The sequence below is a fragment of the Nannospalax galili genome, unplaced genomic scaffold, assembly GCF_000622305.1.
Source record: "Nannospalax galili isolate Female #2095 unplaced genomic scaffold, S.galili_v1.0 scaffold777, whole genome shotgun sequence".
NCBI classification, from domain to species: domain Eukaryota; kingdom Metazoa; phylum Chordata; class Mammalia; order Rodentia; family Spalacidae; genus Nannospalax; species Nannospalax galili.
This window is the reverse complement of record NW_008341810.1, coordinates 5,528,739-5,541,144: the sequence shown is the minus strand read 5'-3', so window position 1 is coordinate 5,541,144 and position 12,406 is coordinate 5,528,739. Positions and strand designations below refer to the sequence as shown.

The 12,406-nt window shown below is 38.1% G+C and overlaps 1 protein-coding gene across 1 annotated transcript in view; it reads right to left on the bottom strand.

The window, feature by feature from the left end:
• The window catches only part of Stim2 (stromal interaction molecule 2), a 178,007-nt gene that overhangs the window by 69,856 nt on the left and 95,745 nt on the right, over positions 1–12,406 (bottom strand).

Genomic DNA, 12,406 nt, shown 5'->3' with positions numbered 1-12,406 from the left:
GATGTATCTTGCTCTGGAAATTGTTATTGAATATGTTAAAGCTGTAAGGAAATGCTTCTTCTAATCATGTGGTAAATAAATAAATAAATAAATAAATAAAGATTAGAAATTCAGGCTGGGAGATAGCTCACTGGTTAAGAGCACTGGCAGCTCTTAAAGAGGACCCAGTTTTGGGTCCTAGCACTCACATGGTCTTGCCCTCCAGTTACAGGGGATCAAATGCCCTCTTCCAGCCTCTATGAGCATTGCACAACACACAAGTGCACCGACTTACAATGCAGGCAAAGCATTCATTCACATAAAATAAAAATAGAGAAATTTTTTTTAAAAACAGAGAGACTGGAAATTAAAAATCTGGTCCTACATCATTAGTAGCTTGGAAAGCACTAATCTATAAGATTGATCTTAGCATTTATGTATCCTGTTGCAATGATTTGTGTCTTCTATTTTTTCCAATTTCTTTTTGTACAGGAGTAATGTGCACTTGCCTGATTCATCTACTACCTCATGCCATCTTTCTTACACTTCCTGACTGACAGCTTTAGAAACCAGGAGAGATACTTGAGGGCAAAAAAATCTTTCCTACTTAGATATTTAGAAAAACTGTCTCGATCTTGGAAAAGGTCCAAGAGCTGGAGAGAAAATATACACTGAAAACCATGATGATGAACAGAGCAGAGAGGAAATCAATCTTGGAAACGGTCCAGTCAGCTGGAACAAATAGCAACTGTTTCATTTATGGGATACATATGAAAATTACAACCTAGGAAATTCTCTTCACCATATGAACACTAATAACCCAAAAGTACAATTTTGTGGTTAATATAGTTCAGAATAAGTTACTTTCCATATAAAATAAGATGTGATAGTCTAGGTAGTTGATACTTTAGAAATTCAAGAATGAGTTTGGTTTGTGTGTGTGTGTGTGTGTGTGTATTAAATCTGTACTTAACAGATCAAAGGTATTCTAAAAAGGCAATTTCTGAAAAAGCTTATGAGGAAGATACCTTAGAGCTCACTTAGTATAAAATAATTTTTTAATCTGTATAAAATTTTATATATTTTTATTAATTCTTTGAGAACTTCATACAATGTGTTTTGATCATATTCACTCCCACTCCTCCCCATAATTCCTCCCAGAGCCACCACTACCACCCTACCCCCTCCAAATTTCATGCCACTTTTTAAAAAATAAACCAAAGTCCAATTTGTGCTGCCCATATACTCATGGGTGTGAAGCCATCCACTGAACACAGTCAACCTAGCAGGAGTCACACCCTTTAAAAAAAAACTGAGCCTCCCTCCCCCAGAAGCCATCAACAATCAATAGCTCCTCAATTAGGAGTAGGGGCTATGAACCCCTCCTCCATGCAGAATATTGATTGGACTGATCTTGTGCATGTCTTATGCAGGCAACTACAGCTGTTGTGAGTTCGTGAGTGCAGCAGTCCTGTCAGCTCTAGGAGACACTGTTTCACTTTCATCCTCCCCCAAACCTTTGGCTCTTGCATCTCCTCACCCATTCTTTGGCAATGGCTCCTGAGCACTGGTGTGGGGGAGGTGATATAGCTATTCCATTTATGCTTAGCATGCCACATTTATTCTCTGCACACTGATCAGTTGTGAGTTTCTGAGTTCACCATCATCCACTGTGATGAGGTCTGAGAATTGCACTAATCTATGGATAGATATACCAATTTGGAGGGCACTAACTGCTCTTCCAAAGGACCCAGGTTCAGTTCCTAGCATCCACATGGGCAGCTAATAACTGTCCATAACTCCAGTTCCAGGGGCTCTGAAGTCCTCTTCTGGCTTCAGCAGGTTTGAAAACACAAGGTACATTTACATATGAGTAAAATAAAAAATAAAATAACACCTAAAAAAAAACAAAAATCTACCATTAGGCTTTGTCCCAGATTACAGAATTGTTTACCAAAATACTCACTGTCTTTTTGCCATCCAGGAATTTACGCAAATTAATACCCATGCAATCACTTAAGTTAAACTATCCAATTAGCATAAGTAATACATACCCAAATGACAAAACTTACTTCTAGAGAAAGAGATAGTACCTGGATCTACTACAACATTGCCTGATAATACCTAGAACACCATAGAGATAAGCCAGGTACTGCTCAGTATATTTAACAATCCTCTACCCCAAAAAAACAGTTTATTTTAATCCAGTTTCATACCACTATGGCCAAGTACCTAAGACTAGTAATTTGAAAAGAAATTTCTTTTCTCATAATACTGAAGGCTAGAAGTCCAAGATCCAGAGGCTGGAACCTGATGAAGGCCCTTGTGCTGCACTGTCATATGCCAAGAGCGGGTCTATTCCTTATGTCCTTTTGACCACCCACATTAAAACATTTAGGTCATAAAACATTTAGGTAATAAAACTTATGACCATAAACAACTATTAAGCCTGACCGCTCAACACTTTTCCACAGCAGGTTAAATTTCTGGTGTATAAATCTGGGGAGACACTATGGAGATAGCTCAGTGAATAAAGTGTTTACTGAATAAGCATAAGGATCTGAGTAAGATTCCCAGCACTCACGTTGAAGTCCAGCACCGCAGCATGCATCTATAACCCCAGAACTGAGGGTGGGGAGAAAAGCAGATCTCGGGTGCTCAATAACCATCCAATGTGGCTGAAACTGTGAGCTCCAGGTTCGGTGGGAGACCCTGTCTCAAAATATATGTGGAGCCTGTTTCCTTCAGTCAAAGAATGTGAGTAGTTCCCCTAAGAGCTGGACTTCTTCCTCAGTCTGCTCTCTTCAAGGACAAAACCATATTCAGCTGAGTGCCATGATCCTGATGCCCAAAGGCAGCAAGCTGGATCAGTTCAGTCTGAATCTCCCAGGTGTGCTCGAGGTGGCGATGAACTCAGACCTTAAGGTATTCCTGCAGGAACTCAACATCACACTGCCAAAGAAACTGAGGTTGGTGGTGGATGGAAAGCTATCCTAATTTTTGTTCCAGCTCCTCAACTAAATTCTTAGAGAAAATCCAAGTCCTAAAAAAGTCAAACAAAAAATAAGTAAAAGTGTCCCAGGAGCCACAACCTGACTCTTGTGCACAATCCCATCCTTAATGACTTGGTCTTCCCAAAAGAAACTATAGCCAAGAGAGAATCCATGGGAAACTGGACAGAAGCCAGTTCATGAAGATTTATTTAGACAAATCACAGAATAACATGGAGCCCAAGGTAGAACGTTTTCTGGTGTGTATAAGAAGCTTACAGACAAGGATGTTAATTTGGAATTCCCATAATTTCTGTTGTAAACAGAAATGACTGAAGTATCATTCACAATGAAAAAATAGATAAATAGATGATAGATACATATCTAGACAGATAGCTAGATGGATGGATGGATCGATCGATCGATGGATAGATGGATAGATGAATAATTAGATGATAGACAGACAGACAGACAGACAGACAGTTAGTCAGTCCAGAGCAACAGAGTAAGATGGAAGATACCCAACATTGATCTCTGGTATCCATATGCATACACACAAGCAAGCATATCTCTCACACACTCACACACACACACACACACACACAATTAAAATTTAAAATCCATACCATTTCTACCCAATTTAAATTGATGGTTAAGAAGAAATTTAAATTTCTAATTTGAAACATGTTCTATAAATTGTACCATAGTTATATAGTTTTATAGATATGAGTATTAACACATTTAAGAAGTTTTTAACTTTCCTACAGAATTAAATTTGTTTCATATCATAAAAATGTATAAACTACATTCAGTTGAAAGCTTAAAATATGAAATAGCTAACCAACCAGAACTCTAAGTTGCAGAATACCAGCAATGGTGTATTGTAGTATGTCATTTAGCAAGGCCCTACAAGTTATTTCTAGTTCCTATCACTGAGAACAGTAGTGTGTATTATGTTTGCACAGTCCTAGGTTTTAATTAGATATATTAATTAAATACAAACAGTTTAATTATCCAATTAGATGATATAATGATTTTGGTTTGGTCTGATTTTAGTTTTCTGAAACAAGGTTTGTCCCTATACTCCAGGCTGGCCTCAAAGTAGCATTTCTCCTGCCTCAGCTTCTGAGTGCTGGGTTTACAGATATGCACCACTATACCTGCAATGGTGTTATTTACAAAATTTGTTGCTATGGTTTTGATCTCATGTTCCCTAAAGGCTCATGCATTAAAGGCGTAGCCCACAGCTTAGCCTATTAGGTAGCAGTAGAAACCTTTAAAAGGTAGGGACTGATGGGATGTCTAGGGTCCTTGGGGAGATAACTGTAAAGGAGACTATTATAGTTCAGTCCCTTGAATTTTCATTCTGTCCGTGAGGTAAATGGAACTCCTCTACCACATGTTTCTGTCGTTATGTACAACCCACCATAGGCCCAAAACAATAAGGCCAACCAATCACGGGCTGAAATCAACAAAGCTATGAGCTAAAATAAACCTTTCCCCTTTTGTGGGGTGGTGGCTGTGTACCAGGGGCTGAACCCAGGACCTCACGCATGCTAGGAATGCTCTACCACGGAGCAAAGTTCCCACCACAATGTCTCAGGTATTTTGTTACTGTAGCAGAACTCTAACTAACATACTTATTATGGTCATATCTGCAATGAACATAAAAAGAGTGTTCTAGAAAAACATCATGAGCATTAACACTGAATATAAAGAGAGAGATGGGGCAGGCTTTCAGAAGAATGGAAGAGGACACAATACACATGGGCATCTACATAAGTTAACATATACATGCATTAAGTTCAACAATAAAGACCTTAAAGCAAGATGGAAGTATTCTAGACAGATACATGGAATCAGATCTGAGACTATCTCAGAAGTATTCCTGAAGTACACTCGGTAAAGGCTACTAGCAGTTTATTTGGAATGAGAAACTGGACACTAGCTTCATAACCACTGAATACCCTTATTTCACTACATGTAAACATAATAACAATACCTAGTTCTCAATGAAAAATCAAATCTTATACCCATCATTTTAATATAGGTCCTTTTAATTATATTAATTTACTCATCAATAAAAGACTATTACAACTACCTTAAAATAAAAAACAAATGTGAGATAAAAAATCATGGTCTGGGCTGGAGAGATGGCTTAGCAGTTAAGAGCACTGGCTGCTCTTGCAAAGAACCCAGGTTCGAATCCCAGCACCAACATGACAGCTAACAATCATCTGTATCTCCAGTTCCAGGGGATCCGACACCCTGTTCTGTCATCCGCAGGCACTGCATGACACAGGTACACTTACATACATGCAGGCAATACACTCATACACATAAAATAAAAATAAATAAATTTTTAAACAATCACAATCCATAATTTAGAACATAAAAACATCATAACAAAGTAATTTCTGGAATTTCTATCCTTAAATATAATCTCAAATAACCAAAGACATTGATAATCCTAAGGAAGTTTTGAGGCACTAAATAGAAAATAAGTTTGATGATAATCTGAGATGGCATGGTGGCACAAACCTTTAATCCCAGTTCTTAGGAGGCAGAGAGGCAAGCAGATCTTGGTGAGATCAAGGCCAGCCTAGTCTACAGGGAGATCCTGTCTCAAAAGCTAAAAAAAAAAAAGACAAATCTGGATTTAAAAAAATCCACATTGTAGTTAATGTATCAAAAACTAGGATAACAAAGAACAATGATAATAGCTAAGAAAAATATAATATCTAATAATAGATAAGCATACTTATCTAAAAAGAGTGCTAGCTTTCTGCTACAGTAGGAAAATACCTGAGACACTGTGGGCTGAGAACTTGGCTCAGTTGTAGAAGTTTTCCTAGCATGCATGAGGTCCTGGGTTCAGTCCCTGGTACATAGCCACCACCACCCAAGAAGGGGAAAAGGTCTGTTTTGGCTCAAAGCTTTGCCGATTTCCATCCATGGCTAATTGGCCTTATTTGGGGGCCTGGTGTGGGGTTGTGCATCATGAGCAGGGAAGGAAAAGCAATTCCATCTTAAATTGGTGAAAAGCAATGTAAAGAGATTAAAGAACAAAGAAAAATAATATTCTACAAAGAGACAAAACAAATGCCTTGTGTGGACTGTGTCTACTCATTAGACTGTGGCTTAACTATCACTACCACTCTATGTTCATTATTGTATAGGTCTCTTTTATGTCTCCAAAAAGTTAACAAGTATCTTCCATTAATCAAAGACTAGAGTTGTAAGAAATGTTACCCCAATAAGCCTCCCTCTACACACATACACACACACACATACACACACACATGGTGATGGCACTAATTACAATTTCTAACTTTTTTTGAAAGCCTACATAAACAAGTACAGCACTACCTTACTTATCCAACGATGTCAGAAAATAAAGGCATTCCCAAACTACTTAAGACTGCCTCTTTTATCAGCAAAAAACATCCTGGTTTTTAGACAACACAGTTTAAGTGAGAGGGAGCATCTTGTCATACCTTTGGATTTAGTTTCATCAGCTGCTTCTAATTATAGACATTTTGTTAAAATAGATATTGGCTTAGGGGCCTCGGGATTGTAGCTCAGGGTAAAGTACCTGCCTAGCGTGCTCAAGGCCCTGGGTTCAATCCCCAGCACTGCCAAAATAAAACAAAAAATCAAACCAAAATAGGTATACAGTGTTCTAAGCGTGCTTTAAGACTATGATTTTCATAGATATGTGTACATATATTAGTAGAATACAAAAACAATTGATCCTTAGCTAGAGTAGAGAATCTCATTATATGTGCAATTTGTGAATTAAACTAATGCAAACTATTTACAGAATTTCCTAAAATAAAATTGTAAGACATTAAAAATCAATTGTCTCTGTACCAGAAATTTACTGTTACTGGCTGTATTAGTCACTTTTCTGTTGCTGTGATAGAAACACTAATCAAAGTAATTTACAGAAGGAAGAGTTTATTTGAGCTTATGGTTCCAGGGGAATTACAGTCAGTTATGGCAGGAAGGCATGGTGGCTGGAGGTGGCTGGAGCAGGAGCATCAGAAGCTAAGCTCTCACATCACACAGGCACAGGAAGTAAGAGTGTAACTGGAGACCTGGCAAGGCTTAAGAACTCTCTAAGCCCATCCCCAGTGACGTGCTTCCAGGATAGCCACACCTTCTAAAACCTCCCAAAACAGCACCATCATCTGGGGACAAAATGTCCCAAACACTTGGAGCCTATGGGGGACATTTTCATTCAAACCACCACACTAGCTATAAAAACCAAGCCTAACGATAAAAAACAGCCTAACTCCTCATACCTCGCTGCTTAGACACATGTTCCTCCTGAGCTGAAGTGGAGGAGAGGGGACCACTGTAATATCTGAATATTCACTGATTCCTCTTAAGATGACTGCTTAGTGTCCCACTGGCTGTTCAGAAAGGCTGTGTCGTGCAGCTCAGCAACTCCTGTATCTTATGGACAGGCAAGTTCCCAGACACTTTAAGAACAAATTCTGAAAGACCTATGAGCAAATGGTGCTAAATACATTTTTAAGCCACAGTTTCATTGCCTTATTCAAAGCAGATTATTTTAAATTAATTTTTTAAATTAGCAACTTCAAGTATAGAAACTTTGAAACTGGAATAAGTGTTTATTTTCTATTAGTAAAAATGAATTCTGACCAAAGAAAAACCATTCTAATGTTAAGCAAGTTTAACTGAAAACTTTCTAACTCTCCAGTCCCTCTAAAATAAAAGTATTTTCAAAAGAAGTTTTTACGGAAGTTTTTTTTTTTGTTTGTTTTTTGTTTTTTTTTTGGTTGGAGGGCTCCCTTCCTTCCTCCCTCCTAGTTGTAACTGAGTTCTTCTGTATAAAAGGCAGAACTGAAATAAATTGGGGCTGCGGTATTCACTGTAAGTCCTCCCAAGCATCTTTTCTGTCTTTCTTTCTTTCTTTCTTTCTTTCTTTCTTTCTTTCTTTCTTTCTTTCAACAAGGTCTCACTCACTATGTAGACCATCTCAGCTGGCCTCTATCTCATAGTGATTTACCTACCTCTGCCCCCATGTGCTAGGATTAAAGCCATGCACCACCACGCCTCGTCAAAAGTTTACTGTTAATTCAGTCATAATTATGAACACTACTGCAACTGTGAAACTGTATTTTTACTCCTAGCTCCTTTCCTCTGCAAAGGTTTCAGTATGTGTGGACTAAGGAAACCAGGCCAAGCAAAATATCCCTATTCCTGTACCCACAGTGGATGGCTGGAGGGGGGCATGTGATCACATAGCACCAACATGCATCTCGCTCTCTGTGCAGAACCACCTGGAAATAACCTGCTCACTAAAGCTACAACTAGTAGGATTTGACTCAGAACTGTTAATGGCAACCCGGCCACCATGCAGAGACAGCCATCCTGAGAATATGGCCAACAAAGAAGAGAGCTAAGAGGAGAGAGTTTTCACAACTGGCATCTGAGCATGTATAAGCAACTATACCTGACTGGTCCTAGACCGAAAGTCAATACGTGCCCTTTTCTGCATCCATTAATTAGGATGGAATTTTGAACTTAAAAGTACAAAATCTCTACTATAGAATGCTTTGACAGAGCAAGAAAGAAGCATAATTATAAGGGAAGATGAAATCAACCAAGGAAGTTGACTTTTATGAACTAGGTATACTAAAACCAGGGAATCCACAATATGGAGAGAAGAGTTTCCAGACACAATGCAGTCTATGGCTGCATGAGCTCTGATAGTGAGACAGAAAAGCCTTTCTACCCCAATTCTCACATCTTTGGTTAGGATTAGATGACTGGCAGATTTTTAAACACACCACAAAGTATGGGACATAAGCTACAAATGCAGAGTTAGAAGAAAATTACTACCCAATTATACTTGGTGCCTATATAACTAATAGAAAATTTTCTCTCCATCATCTTCTACAGAAGAATAATGTGAGAATCAAAAATATTTTGATATTTTGATATTATTTTGATATTTTATATACCATGGGATAATATTTTGATATAGAATATCTACATCTTAAATCCAGGTGGTAGATGCATTTTTCAAAACGCAGAAACTGTACAACTAAGATTTCTATATTAAATCATATAAAATATATAATGAAAACAGTGGAGGCACTAAAGGAATTAGAGGGAGGTAGTGGTAGATAAACATGATCAAAATATACTGTATATATGTATGAAATTTTTTAAAAAATTTAAAAAGAGGATCTAAGTAGTCAAGATTTAAAGAAACTTAGGGTCAGCAAGATGGCTCAGTGGGAAAAGGTACTTGCCACCAGGCCTAATGAAAACTGAATTTAATCCAAGGAACCCACAGGTGGAAGGAGAGAATCAGCTCCTGAAAGTTATCCTCTGACCTTCACACATGCATAGTTGTAGGCATGTGAGCATACATGCATGGATGGACACACACACACACACACACACACACACACACAAATAAATGGGTGAGTGTAAAGAAAGAAATTTATTTTCTTATACAGGCAGGAAAAAAGATATTTTCTTCTAAATGTATTGTTCATTTCTCAAGATCTTTAAGAGAATTAATCATTAAAAGATCTTACTAATTTGTAACACAGTATAATTTTCAAGTGTCTTTATCACTTCTTTTATTGGGGGGGGGTTCAAGTAGATCTACCAGTGAGGCTCAGGATAGTAAGTATAGCCCACTGCTTTGAATTTGAAAATCTTTTATCAATATTTAAGGAACGGTGGCTTCTCAGCTGACAGTTTTCCTACAGAAAGAGATTAGTTTCTGCCATCAGCACATGTGCTATGTAACTAGTGTGGGACAGATAAAACCAAAGGAGAAAATTTCATGAAGGAAATAAGCTGGAAATTAGATCAACCTAATTATAAACCTTGAAATACCATGTGATAATACAGTGTAAAACAAAGGATTGCTTTGACTTTGAAGAATAATGTAGAAAAACACATGGAGCGTAGGTCTACCTGTTCTAAATCTTAAAACTGAAATCAGTCTTACAAGGTGCTTATACATTGCCATGCCAGAGATTGAACCCAGTCTTGTGCATGCTAGGGTTTGTACAAAAAGCTGTAAACAGTTCACCTTAGTAGAAAAGTAAAGAGAACATGAAGAAGCTGCACAGTAAATGGCCACAGCGAGAAAGCTACGTTACGCCTAACTTAAAGACTATGAATGAGCCATGGTGGTACACACCTTTAATCCCAGTATTCAGGAGGCAAAGGTAGGTAGATCTCTGTGAGATGGAAGTTAGCCTGCTCTACATAGAGAGTTCCAAACCAGCTGGGGCTACAGGGAGACCCTATCTCAAAAACAAACAAACAAAAAGACCAGGAATGTCAAACTAAGAAGTCTAGACTGTACCTGGTAGATTATAGCAATGGGTCTCAGAGCACAGACACTGGACCAGAAGGATCAACATCACCAGAGAACTTATTAAAACCGCAAATGGGCTTCATTCTAAACATACTGAATCAGAAACTGAGTGTGGGCTGAGCCATGTATTGTGACAAGTCCTCTGGTAATTCTGGCATACATTAAAGTTTGAGACCACAGGACTATGCGGATCCAATATAAGTTTTTAAACAGGTGAGAAAACAACAAAGTACATTCTCAAATGTTTTTATCAAGCAATAATGGTCAAGATGGGTTTAAGAGGAGGAAAAGAATAGCAACTCTCAGACCAGGTAATAAATCAAATAATGGTAACACTCAACAGCTCAGAGAAAAGGCCAAGAAAGCAGATGAAGATGAGACTGTGGCACTGAAAACAAGGTGTATGAAGGTGATGTTGCCCAATAAAAATACTGACTCATGAGAGAACAAGAAGTGGCTTCTTCAAAGGAGCCAGTAATGGATTCAGCATAAGACTTTCTAGAAAGGAAAATCAGAGTAGACAATATGGCTTGCTAGTGTCTAAGACAAGGGAGTTGGAGATCCCAACAGATCAACTGTGACAGTAAAATTCTGGAGAAAAGTCAAAGCTAAACACACACAAAAGTGATCATTAAGTCAAGGAGCCTGCACCGAGCTTGAAATTAAAAAGGAAGGGAGACCTAAAGACAAAAGTCCTCTGCTACACATATCCTGAGGGGCAAGGAAAGCAAGAACAAGAAACTAGAGATGCACATAAAAGAAAGAAGACAGCACACCAAGTTATTTTCGGTTCTATCCTCCTGCACTCCAGTCAGATCAAGCGATTTTACTAGGAAAACAGCACACTGCACTGGTATTCCACTGCTTCCCTATCCTGATCCCACATCACAGAATGCCCAAATATCATCCAAACCTGTGAAAACTATAGCCGGTTCACATCTACACTCTCTACACAGATGGGCATTATCTTCTCTGAAACACAAATCATGTCCATGATTCATTCAAATTCCTACTATATAATTAATTTACTGGTACGTGCATTTTCACTATGTGACATTATATGTTCTACAAGACCATAAACTCACTGGTAAAGTTTATATTTGCATTTTCTTTCTGCTCCATACTTAGTAAAGAACTACACACACACACACACTCACAACACACACACATACTCATACACACATATACAAATTGGTGGCACAAATAAATCTTATTTTTAATCACACACACACACACACACACACACACACACGCATGCATGCACACACGCACGCGCACACACAAGAAACCTCAAAACATTAGGTGTATTTTATGCTTAACTGAATGATCAAAAATCAAAGCATCCTCCCAAGCACATGTGACCCCTGAGGAACAGATCCTCAAACGACCTTAAGAGTAAAAATAAACCAGTTTATCTGGTCCAACTGCATGGCCTTCAACACCCAAAAGGAAAGTATAACCAAAGATTAAAGGGGCCAATATAATTTCATAAGAGTCCATATGTATAGCTAAAGGCTACATAACAAGCAACAATACCAGACAGGCGATACCTTCTTTTGAGTTGTTGGCCAGGGTGGCCAAAGGAATTCCCAGATAGTAACGCAGCATAGAACTAGGAAATTGAACAGCAGACCCCAATCTTATCCAAAGGAATATTGACAACTGATTGCTGCTAGATGAGGAACAGCTGACCCTCCTAAAACAAAGACCTCTAGATAGGCTGATTAGATTCACCAGAAAGGCAAGTAGTGGGGAATGAATGGAGGTGCCAACAACACAGCAGACAATAGCAGGGATATCAGAGTATAAGGGTTCTAGTGGGGGGAAGGAGACTATGGGAGAGTGCTATCTGGGAAGTGGGTGTAAAAATAAATTAATTTTTTAAAAAATCAAAGTATATTTACTAAATTCTCATGGAGACTAAGAAAAAGAAAATAATGGGAAAATAAGAATAATCAAAAATAAGAAACATAAAAATCACCATACTTCTTTAATTAGTGTTTGAACAAAACCTTAAGGCATACTTACGAAATGCATCAAATCATCATGTTATACAATT